General features: G+C 46.4%; 1 long non-coding RNA gene across 1 annotated transcript; it reads left to right on the plus strand.

Moving 5' to 3' along the window:
* The first annotated feature begins 4,617 nt into the window (after positions 1-4,617).
* LOC136004377 (uncharacterized) lies at positions 4,618-9,261 on the plus strand. Its single transcript, XR_010608422.1, has 2 exons — positions 4,618-4,961; positions 8,383-9,261. It is a non-coding gene; the product is annotated as an uncharacterized LOC136004377 (long non-coding RNA).
* Positions 9,262-9,742: the final 481 nt, after the last annotated feature.

Consider the following 9,742-nt stretch of genomic DNA (forward strand, 5'->3'; position numbering starts at 1 on the left):
CCACCTGATTTCCTGATGGTGCGGCAATCAGGATATCGTCCATATATTGAATGATGGTCGTGGTCGGATCACTGTGCTGAACCGGTGTCAACGCCCGGTCCACTGTAATCTGGCAAATAGTGGGCGAGTTGATCATTCCTTGAGGCAACACTTTCCATTGGAAACGTAGGTTGGGGCATTGGCTGTTTGGGAATACAACAGAAAAAGCAAACCGGTTCCTGTCTTCCTCATGCAGAGGTATCGAAAAGAAACAGTCTTTAATATCAAGGACAGCACAAGGTTGTCCTTCTGGTATCATAGAGTTCATGGGCAACAGCGTTTGGACAGGACCCATTGGCTCGATTCTTTTGTTTACTTCACACAGATCATGAAGGAGGCAAAATCCCTTACCATTCCGCTTGGGTGTAACAAAGACCGGGGTATTCCATGGGCTGGTGGAAGGTTCTATATGGCCTTGTTGTAGTTCGCGGTCAACTAGCTCAAGAAGAGCATCCATTCGAGGCTTAGACAGGGGCCACTGCTCGACCCACACTGGATCGGATGATTTCCATGACAATTTAATTGGTGGAGGCGGGTGTCTGGCAGTGGCCCTTACTATAAATTTGTCACCTTGGCTTTTAATAGTGCTAAAGCGTCCCTCCCCAACAGGGGTGGGACTCCTGACATAACATATGGAAAAAGGGTAATTGTTTTCTCTGGTCCTTTTTCAGTATGAAGTGTGATTGCTATCAGTTGGGCACTCTTCCGAGCTCGGGAAAATCCCCCCACTCCACCCACCATAGAGGCATCTTTCAATTTCCAACACGGGGGCCAGTTCGTCTCAGGGATAATGGTAACATCTGCCCCAGTATCAATCAGGAAAGGGACACTGATGGTGGTACCAGATAAGACATTATGGAGGGAACAGACCCCCCACACCACTGGCGGGTTATCACAGTTCACGGCCAGGGCCACCCTGGGGTCCCGCTCCCAGGGGTTGGTCCTTGTTGACCCTGGGGTAGGGACAGATCTGGCTGAACCGTCAGTTGGACCATAAAGCTGGTTGCTTCTCGAGGGGGTAATGGGTTCAGGAGTGCCTCGCCCCATCTGGGGTTGGCATAGTTGGGCCGCCTCATGTCCCAAGTGGGAGAGGACTGTGCGCGGCCCAAGTGTCCCCTCCCCGCCCCGTTTCCCTGGGTTTTAGATCTACAATCCTTAGCAAAATGCCCTTTCTTTCCACAGGCCCAAAACGGTCCTCTGGGTTGGTTCTGACCTGGGGGAGGCGCTATTAGTGGCTTTTCCGACTGAGGACAGTTTGGTACAATGTGGCCCACCCGGCCACACTTAAAACATGCCGTCATATTAGCCATTGTGGTGCGGACAGCCGCCTGGATCGGGGACATTTGCTCTTCTTTTGCGACATGCTTAATCATGTCCGCAATGCTTGACCTCGCCGGCAATGATCGTAAAATTTCTTTGGTTGTCGAATTGCATTGCTGACGTAAGCATTCTGTGACAACTGCGCCTTCTGCTTCTGCAGGCCCTGGGCCTGTGCCTGGGGGGTGATCATTGCCGGATCTATGCCTGTTAATCGCTGCAGGCTGGAGCCGTGTAGTGGATGATCCGCCCCGGTTACTTGAGCTAGTTGTGCTATACAGTTGTATTCCCATTCTTGATTAAAAACAATCATCCCTGTCCCGTCAAGAATCATTTTACAGGTTTGTTTTATATCGAACGGGAGCATATCATCTCCCCCAAAAACACCATCTATGAGGGTGGAGACCATGGCAGAATTAAGCCCTTTATCTGCGATTGCCTTAACAATCGCTTGTATATCTTTTGGATTTATTGGCGAGTAGACCCTTTGCCCCCCATATGTCACCCAGACCAGGAACGCTAATTTGGCTGATGGGGTCCAGTCGGCGCAAGCAATCTTTATTTTCCTCCAGTCCGTGAGGGGGAGTCCTCCCCCTTTGTCCATCTTCGTTTCCTCCTCCTCTAGGCTTGAATCGGTTGTGACCCACTCGTCCCAGCTGGTGCCTGATTCAGAGTCAGAGCTCGACTGACTGCTCACTTCCGGTTCCCTGTGCCTTTCTGCCGGGCTCCGGCTCCGCCCGCTTTTCTTGTGGGCGGGCCGTTCCCTCCCTCTCGGTCCGCCCCGCCCTCTACTCGGCGGGCTCCGGCCCCGCCCGCTTTTCTTGTGGGCGGGTCGCTCCCTCTCTCGATTCGCCCCTCCGTCTACTCTGCGGGCTGTTTGCCGTAGGAGGGTATTTTTCCAGGTGGCCGCTCCGATCGGCTTTCTGCCCCTCGCTCGCGCTCTCCTCCCTTTCCCGGGTGCCCCCCCCAGTTCTCTCCTCCCCGTTCGTTCTCTCCTCCCCCTCCTCGTTGCGTGCGCATGATAATACCGGCGCTTTCTCCTTTTTCCCGCCACGGGTGTTTTCGCCCCGCCCTCCGCCTTTCTGCTCGGCGCCATCTTGGGGCGCATATGGCGGCGGTCTAGGCCAGGCTGCCTCAGACTCCGCTTTCTCCGCGGCTCTCCTGGCCTCCTCGGCTAGCCTGCCCCAGAAAAATTTATCTCGATTCTGTCCCTCCGTTAACATGTCGGGGCCCGTGTCGGGACCCGGTCGAGGGGACGAGTCGCCCTCTTGGTGATCTTTGGGCTCAAGACAATCAGCATCATCTGGGGGGTGCAAAGTCTGCGTGGCCGCCCCGATTCCCAATTTCGGGGTGGCCAACAAACAGTTCTCTGCCACTTTCCAGGTCTCCTGCTCTTGTATGGCCTTTTTCAGAGCCTGTACAACTTTCCCCCATGACTTAAGATTTTTCCCACAACCAGAAGACATTGTTTCTTTGGCTAACGCTTTAGTACATTTATCCCACACTTCGGGGTGGAGAATATCCACCGGCTGGGCAATAACCCCAGTTTGCAAAAGCCTCGCAACTGCGAGAGTAAAATCTTTGGGTTTACAATCAATACCCCACTGACTGTAACTGCGATACGACCTTCGCAAGGGCTTCCATCCTCTTTGTTGATCCGGGAGCATCCTCCCTGCTGGGCTGGTCCAGCCACTCCGGCTGCCGTTCACCCGTCCAGGCGATTCCCGAAACCCCGTTCCTGGGTTTCGGCACCACTTGTTGCCTTCGTTGACTTGACGACTGTGAGAAACTATAAATTAGGATATTGTTTATTAGGATTTATGTTAAGCCCAATGTAAAGGTTAGGCAATAAAAAGTATGAAATTGCTTACTCAAACAGTCACCGGACACAGCTTACATAGACTAACAGTCGCCAACCGCAATCGCTTATCGCTTATGCAAACATAGTAGATGTTGCCTAAAGATAGCTATAAGATGTTCCATGTGAGAAACTATAGACTAGTGTATTGTTTATTAAGATATATGTTAAGCCAAATGTAAAGGAACTGACAGAGATAAAACACAGCTGGCCAAGATAAGATAGCCGCAAGATGTCCCAGGAACTGGCAGAGATAAGACTAACAACTCCCTGCAAAGACATATGGATGAAGGATCAAAGGAGGAAGACTTCTCACCTTGGTCTCATCGATCACCAGGAGGCAGGAAACTACCCCCTAACAACAACTGAAGCATGCGCAGAGTACTTCCACTATTTCATGAACAAAGAAGTGAAGATGTATAAAAAGGGGCTGTTTGAAATACTTAACACGGCAGTTGGCGGAGCGCAGACTCCCCTGTCGTCCAGCGCTGTCTTTGCTCATATTCTACTTGCTATAATTAATAAAATTTCAATTGGATTATGATTCGTTGTGGTCTCAATTTATAACAATTTCTGGTGCCGTGACTCGGATAAGGAACGGTGGGCTTTGGTCCTCCGGGGGGGCGCCCCGCGACATTTCGCGGCCCCGCGACCAACAGCTTACCTCATCCTTACCGACGAACCTAAATGCTAGAATATGAGCAAAGAAGGAACCGGTAAAATCCCATAAAAATTCTGTGCACGGGAGTCCGAACGAAGACGCAGGACGCGTAAGTATATTGCGAAACTTTCCGCAGAGCGAAATAGTTCGCGGCGGAGGACTGCAGAGTGAAATTGTTCACGGCAGAGATTGTTCGCGGGTTTACCGTTCGGGCGGGATTGGGTTTCCTGGAATATAACGAATGAGAGGTTCGATATACTGAACCAAGCGAGTGTGGACCCTTAAGTACTGCGGTTCCCATCTCCCGCGAGGGACTGGGCCAGGAACAAGGGGGAGCGAGTGAGTGTGTGTTCGGAGATATTCCAGAAGATGGGGGCGAAGGGCAGCAAGCCTTCGACTCCCATGGGATGGGTACCCACTGTACCTAAGAATACCCCTCTGGCATATATCTTAGACAATTGGAGATGTCTCCCTGGAACCTTAGGGAAAGATAAGCAAAAAATAATAGAATATTGTACTAAGATATGGGGAGGGAAGAAGATTTTTAAAAATGTTTTTTGGCCAATCTGTGGGTCAGAAGAAGATTGGGTAAGACAGCAATTAAACCTCTGGGTTAATAATAAAAAAACCCTTAACCCTGAGGAGAGTCAATATGCGGAAGTGTGGCTAAAAAGACCGGGAGCTAGACTTTACCCGCTGAATGAGATAAAAAAAAAAAAAAAAAAAAAAAAAACCAAACAAAAGAAAAAGAAGGTATAATATGAAGCGGGGACAGATACTAAATATGTATAGGCATAAGGGAATAAATGTAAAGGAAAAACGACCCTGGGTGTGCATACTTTGGAGGAACGATCCCCATGCACCTCAGCGCTGAATAAAGCATACCTACTTTACAACTTTAACGAGTTGTGGAGTCAATCCGCGTATCAATTTGGCGAGCCAGCCAGGAGGCCTCTGTTCGGCTGCAGGATCGGGTGAGGAGCGGACATCCTAAGCCCCCCCCCAGGCCGCTTGCCTGGAGGAGCTCCGCTTCTCATCCGCTCACTGCGGGGACAGACAGCGACCTGCGCCGGCTGCGGAGAGGCGGTATGCTTGGAATTTAGGTACTTTGGGGGGCCTGTAGGGCATACGCGTGGCCGGGGCTGCTGGTAAGGCGTGCAGAGACGTCTGGCGCACAGCGGAGTTCCCCGTGGCAGGTAGGGCTTGCAAGCTGGGGGGGCTCGTCGACCGATAGCGCAGCTGCAAGCGATCCTGGAGGCGGATCGGGCGAGCCCGGGTTTTCGCTGCATCCCAAGTTTTGGGAGCCAGGGCGGACCTGCTAATGACCGTATAGGAAGCAGGAGAAGGGCAAGCGGAACCATAGCGTGAGTGTGTGGGATCCCATGTGTTTCTGTGTGACTGAGACGTAGCGTAGCTACGAAGCGAGTGTGGAGTCCTAATCCGCGGTTCCGTGTCTCCGCGAGGGGAGCGGCCGGAGACGGACGAAGCGTTTATGTTTTTCTGTCCTGTGTCTTGTCTGTGTATAACCATCAAGCAGCTCAGAAAGCGGGGGAAGGTCCGGCTACCCGTCCCGCAGTGGATAATTTTACGAAATACAAGGGCAAGGGAATTTCCTATATGCCCTGTGAGAGTATGTGCCTTGTAGGAGTGTAACTGTATGGGACGGGTGGCATTTCACGTGGATATTGCCACTCAGGACACCGGTGGGGCAGATACTGCTCGGGGTGTCTTACAAAACACTGCCAGGTAGAAAATTATAATTATCTAATCGGTGACCAGAAATAAAAGATTACTTTGTGGAGAAAAGCCACAAAATCCTGGCGGACTTCCGAGAAGTTAGAATGGAAAACTGAGAAAGGGTTTATAAAAGGTATCAAAGAAAATTTGAGAAGATGTGGTTACAAAAAAAAAAAAAAAAAAAAAAGGGAATACAACAATTAATGTCTCTCTTTTTGGGACAATCAACGGAGGATATTAGGAAAACCTTCGTAACCTGACATATGAGTGCATAATAAGTTTTGAACAGTGGAACCTGCTGTGGATACTAGAGCAGTGTAAATTTTGCTGGAACTGAAACTATGTTCTAATGACAGGGGAGTTGATCTGCAGAACCCAGAGATACTATCTTACTGAATCCCCTGAGAATATTATAAAATTTGTGTGTAGGTGCTCTCATATTTTAAGTGCATTTGCAGAGCACTGGGAAAGAGAAGCTATAGAGATTTGTAAGAGATTGTTTGAAATGGGAGCCGGTCAAAACAAGGGAATTCTGAAGAAAAGCCCATTGGGTTACATTTTGGCACATTGGAAAGAACTGGGAGGTTCTTCTGGGAGCTCAGTAAACAAGAAAACATTGGTAAAATATTGTAATCAATGGTGGCCTTTATAAACTTTGGAAAATCAGGAAAAATGGCCTAAGAATGGAACTCTGAATTCTAATGCATTTTTTTACAATTTATGTTGGTTTTGAGGTGGCCAAGAAAATGCAATGAAGTAATGTATGCAGATATGTTTCACTTTAAGAAAGCACCTGGAGTAGCAGACAGAATGTGAAATTAATATAACTCTGCCAGATCCCTAATTTTGGTTTTGGAAAAGGACAAGGAAAAACAGAAAGCTAAGATGGAGAGATGTTGTTCAGCCTGTGATATTGGGACAGTCATCAAGAAAATTATATATCACAGGTACCTCCGAAAGGAGCACCCTCTGCCTCTGTCCTATCAGATATTGATAAGGAGGAGGAAATTGCTGTCACTGGCAACAAGCAGCACATTCACATTCAGGGTTAAGAAGGGGTTAAACCAGAAGTGCTGTTGCAGAGGCAGGCATCTGTAACCCCTGCAGAGCAGGGTGAGCACCTGTGAAAAATAATAAATAAATAAATAAATAAGGGAAAACCAAAGGGGAAAGGAGGGAAGCTGCCGCAGTTCCTGTGTTTGAGCATGGAGAGTGTATAGGAATTGGAAATAGGTAGAAAAGAAAAAGCTGGGTCGTGCTACAGCCACGGCTGCGCTGGTTGCTTTAAAACTGGTGGAGGACGAATGTCGGACAGAAGTGGGGGAGTGACCTCCTCTTCTGTGGAACCGGATCGGTGTGAGTGCTATGAGGAGTTTGGACGCTGGGAGTGAGACTACCCTAGTGGGAGTGCCATGGGGTGGCTCGGGTGACTGAATTGGAACTAGGCTGACGGGACCAGGGGAATCTTCCCTAGCAGATCCACTGGTTATAATGGAATTTTTGGTTGATACAGGTGCAATGTATTCAGTTTTAAACAAAGCTTTAATACCTTTGGGGACGATTATATGATGATAAAAGGGGCGACTGGCCAAGGTGAAAAGGCTTATTTTTGTAAACTACTAAAATATCAATTGGGAAAACAATGGGGCATCCATAAGTTTTTGTATATGCCTAACTCCGCAAAAGCTCTTTTGGGGAGAGATTTGTTAGAACACTTGGGAGCAACCTTTACTTTCAAAGGAGGCGAGATCACTTTAAAAGTAAACGACCAACAGTATATAGAAATGTTAAGAGCTTAATTTTGATCACTAATCATGTCGAGGGAGAAGTCAGATTGAAGATATACTGGATCAGGTATTCCCAGGGATATGGGCTACAAACGTACCTGGAAGAGCTCCTAAAAGAATACCAGGTACAAACGGGGAACATGCTGTTACAGTATGTAGATGATCTGCTCATAGCAGGGAATAATAAGGAGGATGTAAGAAAAGAAAGCATTCGATTTCTAAACTTTCTTGCACAAAAAGGCCTACGGGTATCACAAGAAAAGTTACAATTTGTGGAGGAAAAAGTGAAATATTTGGGACATTATTTGTTTAATGGCCAGAAAATATTGGAGCCAGTCGCATTAAAGGCCCAGTGACGAGACCCCACTGGAAAGTAATCAGTACTCCAGGGGACACCAAGATAACCCTGAAAAGATAACGTAATGATAGAAACTTTATTTAATTATTTTGCCGCATTATCTTTTGGTATAAAGTGTGTATTGCTGTTTATATTTGCTATAATTATTTCTCCTCTTTTCTATTATATATGGAAGCGTACAAAGTGTGCTGAAGGAAATTGCTAAACTTATGCAACCACACAATAGTGAATATAGAAGATATACTGATGTAAATAATGTATGTACTCTAGATATACGAATTAGGTGTAATAATTTGAATTGCAATTGTTATCCATTTGCTTGTCTTAGGTGTAAGGTATGTCAGGATAAATGGTGGACACACTATGAATGTGGATGCCCTCCAATAGGAGTTTGCACACAGTGTTGGAAAATCCAAAGAACTCTCACTGAGTGGAAATTAAAACAATTAGAGTCTAAAACAAGAAATTATTTGGGAATCCCATGAGTGGTGGGAGATTTTTGCCAAAGGAATAAACCCTCAATATTATTGTTACCACTCCAATGAACCAGTCCCCTTTATAGCCGAAATTTTGATTATAAAGTGTAGAAGGGAAGTACTAACTGTATCTTGCTTTGCCCCATTAGTTAAGGCTGCAAAGTGGGAAGCCTATGTAAACAGGCAGAAAGCCCGAAACAGCTGTTCTCCTGAAGAATTCCCTTGCTGCCGAGAAGATGGTACACCCCGTGGCTCGAAGCAACCGAGTCGACGGGCGAGGCAGAGGAGGAATAAACTGTGGAGAAAAGAACCAGAACAATGGGATGCAAAACCAGCAATGGCCGAACTTCCCCAGGACTGGTAAAAATATACTTAAATTGGCAAAATTGACAGACACCCTTTTTCCTGGTATACCATTAGTTTTGTTATTGATAATAACCCAAGCAAATGGAAACCCGCATGAACCATTAAAGTGGGAATTAATATCCTGAGAAACATCCAAAGTGATAACCACTTTCACTGAGACGGGACAACCTGAATTCCCTGTACAACCTTAATGTAGAACTCGGGAAAAGGTTAAATCAACGTAAGAAAGATCGTGAGGCGAGCAGGTCATGGTATGAAAACTGGTTTAATGTCTCACCTTGGCTAACCACTTTGTTGTCTGCTCTAGCAGGACCGCTTATCATGTTGATTCTGAGACTTATATTTGGGCCTTGTATATTACGCTATATTTTACACTTTATTAGAGAACGGTTTGACATAGCTAAACTGCTTATTTTAACTACGAGATCTGGGGTAAAATATAAGAATGTATCTATTGATGAGGATGAAGATTGTTGTGAATGTGTCATGCCACGTAAAAAAATATACCTATGATTGTAAGGAATTACCTTGTGAGTGTTATGATAAATGTTGGGAGTGTGGAAAAAGGTTGGCTTACAATTCTGAAAATGAAAGCAGCATCTAATAAACAATAATAGGATAAAAGAAAAAGGGGGGATTGTGAGAAACTATAAATTAGGATATTGTTTATTAGGATTTATGTTAAGCCCAATGTGAAGGTTAGGCAATAAAAAGTATGAAATTGCTTACTCAAACAGTCACCGGACACAGCTTACATAGACTAACAGTCGCCAACCGCAATCACTTATCGCTTATGCAAACATAGTAGATGTTGCCTAAAGATAGCTATAAGATGTTCCATGTGAGAAACTATAGACTAATGTATTGTTTATTAAGATATATGTTAAGCCAAATGTAAAGGAACTGACAGAGATAAAACACAGCTGGCCAAGATAAGATAGCCGCAAGATGTCCCAGGAACTGGCAGAGATAAGACTAACAACTCCCTGCAAAGACATATGGATGAAGGATCAAAGGAGGAAGACTTCTCACCTTGGTCTCATCGATCACCAGGAGGCAGGAAACTACCCCCTAACAACAACTGAAGCATGCGCAGAGTACTTCCACTATTTCATGAACAAAGAAGTGAAGATGTATAAAAAG

Source organism: Lathamus discolor, chromosome W (assembly GCF_037157495.1).
Source record: "Lathamus discolor isolate bLatDis1 chromosome W, bLatDis1.hap1, whole genome shotgun sequence".
Lineage (NCBI taxonomy): Eukaryota > Metazoa > Chordata > Aves > Psittaciformes > Psittacidae > Lathamus > Lathamus discolor.